We start from the raw sequence: 13,224 nt of genomic DNA on the forward strand, positions 1-13,224 counted from the left end.
AACACTTTGATGACCATTAAAAGTAAAAAAACTGAGGTATTATAAAGAATAATAATACGAAAAATTTAGAAACAAATCAACGTTATATTAAAAATGTAATATTTTATAAAACGAGGCACATTTCTTTGAAATCCTCCTCTTGCCTACATTCTTCCTTTGGAAGGGACATAAGAAATAAAAAAATGCTGTGGAGTATTTCTCAATGGTAACCCTAATGCATTCCTTGTAACTCATTATACAACTGTCAAAGTTTATAGAACAAAATAGAAATGTCAATGTCAAGCTGTAATTTTTCAAAAATGGCGACGGCAAGTGGACGCGCTGGCCTGCGCCCGCGCAAAGGTAAATCTAATCGTGATTAATCTCGTTTTTTAATAACAATTATCTCGTAAGACGTGTAATTTATCGATAATTAAATGATATATATACGTATTAGACAGTTATTTTCTTTAACTATTCAAAATATTTTGTGATACAATGTTGAAATGTATGTATGTCCTTTGCAGAGTACAAATGTAGGCAATTGAGTTTAAGAAATTGAGACTATATATGTACTTTGCACAGGACATTAACAAAGGAGGGTATATTTTTTATTTATTGACCGTTGTTTTCAGCGTTAGCCGACATAGATATCGAGGACGATCCTATCTCTCCCATCAGAAATGGTAAGAACGGCCAGTACAGACTGAGTTACTCAGTATTCAGACTGAGTCTGGATACTGGCCGTTCTTACCATTTCTAATGGGAGAAACATAAGGTCGTCGTCTGAATCATCTCCCGAGAAGTCAAATTCTGAGTCATTTAGGACGTCCTCGATATCTATGTCTGCTAACGCTGAAAACAACGGTCAATAAATAAAAAATATACCCTCCTTTGTTAATGTCCTGTGCAAAGTACATATAGAGTCTCAATTTCTTAAACTCAATTGCCTACATTTGTACTCTGCAAAGGACATACATACATTTCAACATGGTATCACAAAATATTTTGAATAGTTAAAGAAAATAACTGTCTAATACGTAAATATATCATTTAATTATCGATAAATTATGCGTCTTACGAGATAATTGTTATTAAAAAACGAGATTAATCACGATTAGACTTACCTTTGCGCGGGCGCAGGCCGGCGCGTCCACTTGCCGTCGCCATTTTTGAAAAATGACAGATTGACATTGACATTTCAATTTTTTTCTATAAACTTTGACAGTTGTATAATGAGTTACAAGGAATGCATTAGGGTTACCATTGAGAAATACTCCACAGCATTTTTTTATTTCTTATGTCCTTTCCAAAGGAAGAATGTAGGCAGGAGGATAAGTACGTACGCTGGGGGTCTAGCCAAATGATAATCGTTTATAGAAAACGTCAATCAAAACAGTAGCGGTTTCACGGTCGCATTTTTATCACCTGTTATGCCATGCGTCACTTTCGCACTTAGATATTTGTTAGAACGTGACAGGCATGGTGACAATTGATAAAAAGCCGACCATCTTAGCCCTACAGATAACGTATGAAAATGATTACGTGACTTGTCTTTTTATTTGCCAGTTTGATTTAACTTTTTGATTGGCATTTGTTGCCTTGGCTACGGCCCTTGATGTCCAGGATTAGGAAGAGCAATTTGGTTGTTTTTGTTTTAGACATATTTGTATAAAAATATTATTGTAAATTATAAAGGCCTGAATTGGCATGACCCACGACAGCTACGTAACTTTAGGTCATAAAAATGATATTTCTACTATAACGCGGTAAATAGATATATTATTATAGTAAAAACCATTATTTAAGTATTAACAATTTATTGTTTCTAATTCTGGAGTAAAAAATGTTGGCCTAACGACCATCAACACAACACCATCTGACAAATACTTTGTCAACATGAGCTCTTTCCATTACACAGACCAATATTGACAGTGGGCCTGATTCGGATTTTGAAATAGACATCTATTACATATCTTTTAGACATCACCAAGATACGATAACGATATGTTTAAGATAAATTTGCGCGATTCTGGAGATATTTTTAAACGATTTCCACAGGATATGACTTAGAGATCCAATGCACATCTAATAGATAACTTACTCTATCTAACGTAAAAGTGACATTGGTTGCCCGAATTGCGCTGCAAAAGAGAACTAGTTGATATCTAAACAATAACGTATCTAGAATGGCTCTAGTACGTGTCGTCTCTTGTGAATATCTTGAAGTTCGAATACGGCAGAGTGTTTCAATTACAGAGTTTCATTTGACTTCCGATCGTATTTTCTTCCGTGTTTTCCAGTTCCAACTCCGGAACTTTACAAAGATTGCATGAAGCTTGATAGTTATTAGTTATACATTTACTTAGGCATCTCAACACTCAAGCCGATACCTACTTACCTATATTACCTATTTTGTGTGGCCTCATAGCTTAGTCGATTTGGTAGTGACCCTGCTACAAAGCAGGTCCCGGGTTCGAATCTTGGTAAGGGCATTTATTTCAGTGGTTATCACGAATATTCCTGTGTCATGATTGTATCTAAGTATGTACCTATTTATCTATATAAGTATGTTTATCGAAACCTTAGCATCCTTAGCAGCTTTGCTTAGTTTGGGGCTAGGTCGATCTGGGTAAGGATTGTGCCCAAATATTTATTTACCTAGTTAGGTATATTTAAAAATGCATCGTTATGATGGAAAAGGTACCCCGTCAATTTGAATTGGAACTTAAACATAACGGTCTATTAAAATAAACAGGTATTTAAGCTTAAATAATAATTAAACAAACGTTAAAATTAAAAACCAACCGCTAACGAGAAAATCCTTGTTAAATTGTTCGCAAACACAAATGTTCTTAAATATTATAACTTTTAGCTAACGAGATTGTTCACATCAAGCAATAGGTAATATATAATTCATCATTTACGAGGTAACAAAACCCTAAAACTTATTTTAATTGGAACATTATATCCCAAAACTAAAGTTTTAGCTGCTCTATTAAAATAACAATGTTACTGATAATATTACGAAAATAAATCGAACTTAAGCAATTTTGATTTATTTTATGTTAATTATTCGGAGAATAGTTTATTGAAACTAATTTAGAATATATGTTATTGTTGGGTATTAATGTTAAGAAATGTTTGGCATTAAGTACGATATAAATAGTGATGATATGAATATACGTAGGTACCTACTAGGTGGATATATTTGTATTTTTTAACTCCTGTATACCGAGTCACACTTACTTTGAAAATATGTGGTGTCGTAAAATGTAACTACTAATTAACCAGGTTTTATGAGAGGCATAATAGGAGGTACACGAACCGATGAATACGAACGAATCTTCATTTAATAATATCGTATACGGATGAGACAGACTGCCCGTGCCCCCATGGAAGTCATTATTTGACAGCAAAAGCTGACTTTTGCTGTCAGCACAGTAAGTCCTGAGAATTATGTTTAATCTCCCTGTAGATACAGTACAGGGATGATTATACTTTCACTAAATTATTAAAATTTTGAAAACAGCGCCATCTCTCGTCGAGTAGTATAATCACGTCTACCCTAAGACAACTTGCGATGTAACAGTCGACTCAGTGGGCTCAGTGTTCTTAATAGGTACTTAGTTATGAATATTATGTATAGATGGCGCTGTAGTAAAAATATTTAGTCTTTTATTTAATTGAATTTAACTCTGAAATATAATAAAATAAATAGTTAAACGTGTGATGCTAACTTTAGAAGTTTTCCAAGTGTATTGTAATAAACAAACTAATAAGTACTTATGTCAGTTTCGCAAGAGTTAATTCGCTGAAGCAAATAAAATAAGGCGAAAAAGCTGGACAAAAAGGGAAAACTGGCCGAAAAAGGAGTAGGTAGGTACTTACAGTACCTATTTAGATGCGCATCCTTGTAATAAAGTGCGCAGTGAATAATTACTTGCTGGACTTGGCTTTATCAGTTGGTAAGTACAGTCAGCATCACAAGTAGCCTATAGACTATGCGCCAAAAGTACATATCTACCAATCTCTGATAGCCTAACCAAAGGATAATATGTGGAACAATCTACATACTATTGTAGATAGGCTCTTTTAAACAGAAACTGTCGAGATATACCTAGGTAATAGGTAGTTTTGGTGCATTGTTTATTCATACGCTACACTGAGAGAAAAGTACAAAAAAACCGGGCAAGTGCGAGTCGGACTCGCGCACGAAAGGTTCCGTACCATAACGCAAAAAAAAAAAAAAAACGGTCACCCATCCAAGTACTGACCACTCCCGACGTTGCTTAACTTTGGTCAAAAATCAGGTTTGTTGTATGGGAGCCCCATTTAAATCTTTATTTTATTCTGTTTTTAGTATTTGTTGTTATAGCGGCAACAGAAATACATCATCTGTGAAAATTTCAACTGTCTAGCTATCACGGTTCGTGAGATACAGCCTGGTGACAGACGGACGGACGGACGGACGGACGGACAGCGAAGTCTTAGTAATAGGGTCCCGTTTTACCCTTTGGGTACGGAACCCTAATAATAGGGTCCCGTTTTACCCTTTGGGTACGGAACCCTAAAAACACACTTAGAATTACAAAAATAAACTTAATCCGGGGACAAGGAGAGTCAAATTGACTTTATCAATTTCTATTAGTTCTTGCAATTTCTATTATCTGTTTGTTGAAATTATATTTGGGATTACTGAGCTGTTTGTAGAAATAGATTACAGAAATAGTGAAACGTCCATAGTTATTATTAAAACTTCATTTTTTCCCCCAGTACAGAACTGTTTTAGGGTTCCGTACCCAAAGGGTAAAACGGGACCCTATTACTAAGACTTCGCTGTCCGTCCGTCCGTCCGTCTGTCACCAGGCTGTATCTCACGAACCGTGATAGCTAGACAGTTGAAATTTTCACAGATGATGTATTTCTGTTGCCGCTATAACATCAAATACTAAAAACAGAATAAAATAAAGATTTAAATGGGGCTCCCATACAACAAACGTGATATTTGACCAAAGTTATCAACGTCGGGAGTGGTCAGTACTTGGATGGGTGACCGTCTTTTTTTTGGTGTTTTTTTGCATTATGGTACGGAACCCTTCGTGCGCGAGTCCGACTCGCACTTGCCCGGTTTTTTAATTCCTGGTGATGATTTTTCTCTCAGTGTACTTCACGCTGACTGTACCAAGGTTTTACCTCAAAGACATAAAGACCGACTTTAACCGACTTCATAAAAGGAGGAGGTTATCAATTCGACCGTTTTTTTCACAGAACATAATATTAAAGAGGTTACTTGTTCTGTGGTTTTTTTTGTATCGTAGTCTAAGTACGGAAAGGTATATTCGTCACGCACGTGACAACTTCGTAGAGACAATGTCCGATTTTACGGTGTCATTTTACCATTGCATAACATTAAGCCGGTTGACCGATCCGAAGTAGGTATGTAGGTAGACAGACAGGTGTTAAAATATTGCACGAAATCGCAGCAGGTTGAGAAATGCAGGATGCTCAAATATTTGTGTTAACTTTGACATCTTTTTGTGATTTTCGATGGACATTGGACAGTCAGAAATGAATATCTCTGTGCATTAAGTAAATAATATGGCCCACATTTTATTCTTGTTATGTACCCAATAATGGTCATGTAGGTAATCATCGTTTTGGAAATTTGGTTGCATCGATATCATAAACATTCGGCCCGATTCTAACTTTAAGATACGTCAATTCATAGATCTAGAAACGATATGGATTAGATATGTCAGCGTCAAACGAGTGTCAAAATTGACGTATCTTCAAACAAAAACGTCACTTTTGACACTTGTTTGACACTGACATATCCAATCCATATCGTTTCAATATCTAGTAGGTACTTGACGTATCTCATTGTTCGAATACGGCTGATAGACGTTTATGTAAAGTTTTGTAAATTATTTTATAAAATAATTTTAGCTGTCGTAACCTGTAATTCTATTAATAACTTAAAATTACAAAAACGTTGACCCAAACGAAGTAGGTTTCTGAAAATTTTCTACTATTTTTATTTGTAGAACAACAACGGGGTAGAAGGCACATAGAAACATACGGGTCAAAAATTTTGAAATTTTGAGTTTCAAAAACGTCCCGCTTGGCGCGTTGTTCACACTTGACGCAATTACACTTAACGCAAACGCGTACGTAGATACGTCACGTCACGCTATCGAATGTTTACACTTAAGCGGTCCACAGATTAACAGTCCGCTGGACGGTATTGGCGTGTCAGTTGTTCGGAACTGTCAAAACTTTGTTCTAACTGACAGGCCGATACCGTCCGGCGGAATGTTAATCAATGGGCCCCTTTACGGATTCGGGCCATATTTTCGGCTTCATTTATTCACCATATTTTGATTTATTTGTATTGAAAATGGCCGACTGTATCGAAGCCCATCTTCATTGCATAACCACCGTACTGTACTCATCGTTATATCATAGGTTGTCGAATTGCAATGTATAGATTATTGCCACTCGCGATATGACAGGTGATTGTAGAACAATTACGAGTACCTAGGGTTCCATAAAAGATTATATTGATGCTGTTTTAGAGCTAATGGATTTCATTCAATTTGATCCATCTTGTGTTTACGCAACTGAAATAGGTAGGTATCTAAGAAGTTGAGTTCATATTCAGTTAAAAACTATGCTGTGTGGGAAAATACTATCCCTTATCCCTGTCTAATGTCTATGCAAGTAGCGGAAAGATTTCAAAACGTGTTGAAATAGTTCTCGGTTTAGGTCCTTGAGGACAATAAAATAAGAAACAAAGAGACCTTTAATTATGAAAAATTTAAAATGGTGTAGATATTGTTTAATTATATGGTAAGTTTTAGGTTTTAGTTTAAAATGTGCGATACATGTCTCCTGAATCTGTATACCATATGGCGAAGAATATTGAGGGTTATCCGCAGATGGTTTAGAACGCAAAATGACTAGTGTGTTGTTTTGCCTAAATCGCAATTAGTATACATCGCAAACGGTCTAGAACGCAAAATGCGCGAATTATTTTTTCCGTTTTATCTTAACTTTATAGCGATGTCGACGGAGCCCCGCTTCCGCAGGGTTCCTATTCTGGGCTATAACCGCGAAAATCGAAGTTCGCAAATTGCGGGGATTTTTCTCTGTCACTCTAATTACGCCTTCGTTGGAGTTAAAGAGAAAGATCCCCGCAATTTGCGAATTTCGGTTTTCGCGGTAGCCGCTCTGTGCTGTTTGGCCTTCGGCCATTTGAAGATACCTAACGAACCTAACCTACCTATGTAAAATGTGGTGATATAAAAAGAGGGCATTTTGCGTTCTAGATCGTTTGCGATGTAGACTAATTGCGATTTAGGCAAATCAACACACTAGTCATTTTGCGTTCTAGACCATCTGCGGATAACCCATATTGATACTTTATTATACATTTAAGACCTACTGTTGTAGGTACCTATGTTTAACAAATGAATTTGGAAAATGCCACTGTGTATTTTTATAAATTATGCGAAATGTTACTTGGTATTTTTTTGCTATTCGGACATAAGATAACAAAAAATTGCTAGAGTTAGACCAAAAAAAGTCTGCAACGATTTTGATGCATATGTGCAGTGCAAGTGTTTCCATAGAAGTTTGACGTTCATAATAACACTTGCACTGCGTGTGCTATCAAAATCGTTGCAGACTTGTCTTCGTCGAACTCTAATAAATGTGAGGTTTACGGAACCCTCGAAGCGCGAGTTCGAATCTCCAAGGTCCTTTTTAAACGCGCCTTTGTCAATAATAAAATTACACAAACCTAAAGGGCTTTGTTTTTTACCGCCAACAACCGTATTCGAACAATGAGATACGCCAAATACTAGATATTGAAACGATATGTTTCTTCAAACAAAAACGTCTCTTTTGTCACTTGTTTGACACTGACATATCCAATCAATATCGTGTCAATATATTTTAAAGGGGCCTTTACCCCCGCTCCGGGTTTTTCCTGATTCAAAGGTTGTCCATCGCAATCCAAAACGGCAACGCAGCGAGCGTGATAGGCACCTTTGCCGTGGGGGGCAGCCCGGGACGGGCTTCAGTAGGCAATTTTTTTTATATATTTAAGTTTAGTTTTTAATTAGTTTTATGTTTAGTTTATGTGTTATTTTAATTATGAAATAAATAAGATTTATAATTCAATATCTAATATTTGACGTATCTCATTGTTCGAATACGGCTGCAGGTCATAATGTGTAAGGTTATCCGTAAAAAATTGAGCCTCATTTTAGTGAATAATGCAATAATTTGATAAAAAGCTCGTTGAGGTGTGGTCCACGCAAAGGTCATTGGGAATTTCGCGGTGTGTTGCATCACCACAAATAGTGACCACACACCTGCTGGGCAATGTAATAGTTGTAATAAATGCTTTGCTGAAACACTGGCGGTATTAAAACTTTGTTACGGCTGATTTAGACGGCGCGCGATTTTAGTTACATTGCGGACTGTTAGTTACGGCAGGCGTGGCTCACTCCGCGATTTCGCCGCTTTGCTACAGGTAGCTAAAAGTACATACGTTCGGCCCCAAATTTTGGGGTTTGCCATAAGCCGCGCGTGGCGCTGTCGCCACCTAGCGGCCATATCTGTGCTGATCGTAACAGACACGTTTTGTTAGAGAGTGAGTCTTCTGTACCTAGTACTATTATTTATTCTGTGGTTACGGTACGTCAAATTCAACCGACCGATCAAAACCCGCAATGTAATGAAACTCGCATACGAGTTCTCGCATTGTCTAAATGAGACCTTGTCTACATAACATTTCGACTCATCATCATCATCATCATCTCAGCCATAAGACGTCCACTGCTGAACATAGGCCTCCCCCTTTTTTGGAGGGTGAATGCCATAATCGCCACGCTAGGCAGGCGGGTTGCCTATCGCAGTCGAGTACACCGAATTTGAGGGACGCTGCTGCCCGTCCACCGGTGGTCTTGGACGTGGTTTAAGAACATACCCGGGTCACATTTCGACTGATTGTTTTGAATAGTGTAAGTATTTAGTAATCGTAAAAAACTAAAAACGTTCACTCAGAAGCGAATTCTGATTGTAAAAACAAAATTCCGAATTTGAACTGCATTTGTTTTGTAGAACAAAACTACGTTATATACCTATGTAAATGTTATGATAGGAGGCTAACTGTGCCGTATTCGAACTTCAAGATATTCACAAGAGACGACACGTACAAGATCCATTCTAGATACGTTGTAGTTTAGATATCAACTAGTTCTCTTTTGCAGCGCAATTCGGGCAACCAATGTTACTTTTACGTTAGATAGAGTAAGATATCTATTAGATGTGAATTGGATCTCTAAGTCATATCCTGTGGAAATCGTTCAAGAGTATCTCCAAAATCGCGCAAATGTCAAATTTGACAGGTTAGATCTTAAACATATAGGTAGTTATGGTATCGTGGTGATGTTTAAAAGATATCTAATAGATGTCTATTTCAAAAACCGAATCGGGCCCTAATTCTTTTTCTTAGTTCTAGTTGTTAGTCAGTATCTCATAGAGCTTAAATAGCTTATTTATAAAGCATACTATTAAAAATAATACCTTGAAAACATAGTAAAGTTAAACCAAGAATAGTGCAAGTGTTATTTAGACCTCATAATTTCATAGAAGTTTGAAGTTTAAAATAACACTTGCACTGCGGGTGCTATTAAAATCATTGCAGACTTTTCTTGGTCTAACTCTACCTACTTTAAAAAGAAAATTCAAGAAGCAACTCATTGCGTCACCGGCCCTACACCAACCACTTTAAAACAAAAAGTCCTAAGCGACGAAACTTTCTTAGAAAGAAAATTGAACTCTATCAACAGCTCATAAGACTCAAACTGCAATACTGATGTTAGTAGAAGTTGTTATTGCTTGCAATTTCCCGACCTTCCCGGGTCACGGTTCATTTCGCTACTTTCATTCAGTCATACGTAATTGTACTGACGCTTCCTTTCTTTTGTTTGATTTAATTATTGTTTGTGAACTTAGAATAGGGGCCCAATTCGGATTTTGAAATAGACATCTTTTAGACATTACCAAGATACGATAACGATATGTTTAAGATCTAAGTAACCTGTCAAATTTGACATTTGCGCGCTTGAACGATTTCCACAGGATATGACTTAGAGATCTAATTCACATCTAATAGATATCTTACTCTATCTAGCGTAAAAGTGACATTGGTTGCCCGAATTGCGCTGCAAAAGAAAACTAGTTAATATCTAAACTATAGCGTATCTAGAATGGATCTAATACGTGTCGTCTCTTGTGAATATCTTGAAGTTCGAATACGGTAGTATCAAATAGTGTTGTTGAAGACGGAATAGTTATGGTTAGCAAGGGGGCAAAGTTGCTGTTAAACGCCTCGTCCTAAATACCCGAGCAAGTTCGGAAAGTGGGATCTTGAGCGTTGCGAGGATTTGAATGCACGTGGGTTAATGAACTTTGCCACCAAGTGAAACATATTTTTTTTAACCAATAAACCAAACGCGACGAAAATACTTATCGTATAATATTTGAAATCAAATGCAAATGAACGCTATTAAATATCTATCATTCCAAATAATCACTTCAAGTCAAAATTTGTATCAAAATTTCGCTACGCTCACGGTTCAATTTGGGAATCTCTCGCTTGCTCTGGTATCAATATTAGCACAAGGAGTTAATCAACAACTTTATCCCCCTGTAAAACAAATAACTAATATCCTGTTGTAGAATCCGTCTACGCTAACTATGCACAATCTTTGACGTGACGTCAATTGGTGACATAATGTGGGAGTGCCATTATGCCACTATGCAGAAGAAATAAAAGAGAGAAAAATGTGCGCATCATAACATTCATAACCGAGAGTGTATGGAATATCGCATATTGTAACAAAATGTCTATAACCATTACCATCGGATCAGCTAAAGTGCTTTACCTAAAGTAACCTGAGCCCTCCGTCTGAAATTAGGTCTCACACCTGACCGGTCTCGATTAAGACCTCACCGTTAACTTACGTCAGACCCTTGCGGTCACTTAATGCACTAACAAGTGCTAGAGTTAAAAGCGCTTTTAGGGATAATGCGTTGGTCAATCGTGTGACATAACGGAGTGTGATAAGCAGGTGACTTTAATCTTTATGTCTAGTGTATTTAAGTTACACTTAAGGTGACAGTTCATTTCCAACGTCAGCAGCACTACCATTTATTATACTATAAATTGACAATGACAGCGACGCTTTCGTACTAGTGCAGCTGCGGTCAGAAATGGAATGTTACCCTTAAGGTAGCGTTCGAATTCAAACTGCACCAGCATTACTGCAACATTACTGCCGACTGCATTGCTGCAAATGTCAAATCATCACTATCACTACACGTTATAAAACAAAGTCCCCCACCGCGTCTGTCTGTATGTTTGGTTGTTCGCGATAAACTCAAAAACTACTGAACAGATTTTTAAGCGGATTTCACTTATCAATAAATTAATTCCTGAGGAACGTTTAGGTGTATAATTAGTTAACCTGTAGGAAGCCGGGGCGGGTCTATAGTTTAATATAAATATCTCGATAAAATGACGACTTTTCCTGTGGCAATGCAGGATTTAATGTGTAACCTACCGTTTGGTTCAAAACGTGATATTTTAATGGAAGGTCCATGGAATGTGCTTAATATAGAAACATAAACGTACACAGATCGTTATATTCCTACATCTATCTTATATAATCAACTAGATTGTGTAGGCAGAGTAGTAATTACATTAGCATGCAATTATTGAATGCACGATTAAACTGGACAGTTATTAAGTGTTTTAGACGCAGCGATATCGTGACGATGTAGTCTCGTTTGCTGCCATAGTCGTCAGCGCAGTTGCCAACCGAATGTCACCTTAACGTTGCAACAGTAAAGGTAACAGTCCATTTCCAACGACAGCAGCACTATCATTCATTTTACTATGGAAATTGACAATAACACCGACGCGTTCGTACTTTGTACTAGTAGTACAGTTGCGGTCAGAAATGGAATCTTATCCTAATGATCTAATGATACTGCAGTCGTTATTCAAATGTCACCAGCTTAGTTCCCAATGAACATTCAATAATCATCTGCCTAGTTGTTGTAATAAAAGATGATAATATAAATAAAAACAACTTTAAGAACTGACATTTTACTTTGCCAGAATTAAGGTTTACTCACGTTAGACCTGGCCGTGTCCGGGCCGGAGCTTCCGGAGCTTATTTTCTATGACAAGACAGGCGATCAAGTGATGTTTTCCATAGAAAACGAAGCGCCGAAAGCTCCGGCCCGGACACGGCCTGGTCTAACGTGAGTCATTCCTTTAGCCAGCTTGGCGGTACCACACAGTCTTAAGAGGTGCCGTGTGCACCTTCGTGTAATCTAAAAGGCTTTTAGCCATATAGAACAGTTAGTTAAATTACACATTACACGACATGCGACTTCGAATGCTCACTAGCTGTAACAATACTTTACGATTGTTTGATTGCGTTTTAAAATAGATTATGAACTTTAAATATGTATAAAAATAATCGTAAAAACTGTCATCAGTATGTTTAGTGGGTAGGCAGTACAGATAATATAATACATTCAATCGAATTTATATTTCAGAATTCTGACTAAAATGTCTGGTTTACGTTTTCTAGTATTTTTATGTGTCAATAAATACAGAATGGTTGTAAAGGAAATAATAATTTAAAGGACAAACTTGCAGAAGTAAGTACCTAAGCGGGCGAGGTGTTTTAAATTCTTATAAGTATTAAGTAACACACGTTTTGTGACTTTATACTTTTTTAGTTTAAACCGTACTTACTACATTACATTTCGTGTAAGTATTTGGATATAGCAAGGTAATATAATACATAGATATATTATATTGACTAGATTAAACATGGTGACATTAAATAAATAAAAAAATCACGTGTTTACAAATTAATCTCCATCTGTACCAGACACTACATGCTGATTTAAAAACTATTATCGTTATTAAAATCATCTTAATTACCGATAAAATAACCACGACTCCACTAAAAACCTCACAAGCAACCGCAAAACATTTACCATTGCATTACATTCCTTATTCCTAATGTATTAAAGTTCAAGTTTATGTCAATGTCATCTCACACACTTAGTACAATAGGCCGTATGTGAGTGAAAAATACATGGTACTTACGCCCTTTTTGACAGCAATTGTTGCAGATGAAGATGAGA

The 13,224-nt window shown here is 36.7% G+C and overlaps 1 protein-coding gene across 1 annotated transcript in view; it reads right to left on the reverse strand.

The window, feature by feature from the left end:
* Positions 1–13,224, reverse strand: part of LOC134670781 (glutaredoxin domain-containing cysteine-rich protein CG31559-like) — a 163,578-nt gene that overhangs the window by 29,619 nt on the left and 120,735 nt on the right. The window lies entirely within an intron of this gene.

This window comes from Cydia fagiglandana, chromosome 14 (assembly GCF_963556715.1).
Source record: "Cydia fagiglandana chromosome 14, ilCydFagi1.1, whole genome shotgun sequence".
NCBI classification, from domain to species: domain Eukaryota; kingdom Metazoa; phylum Arthropoda; class Insecta; order Lepidoptera; family Tortricidae; genus Cydia; species Cydia fagiglandana.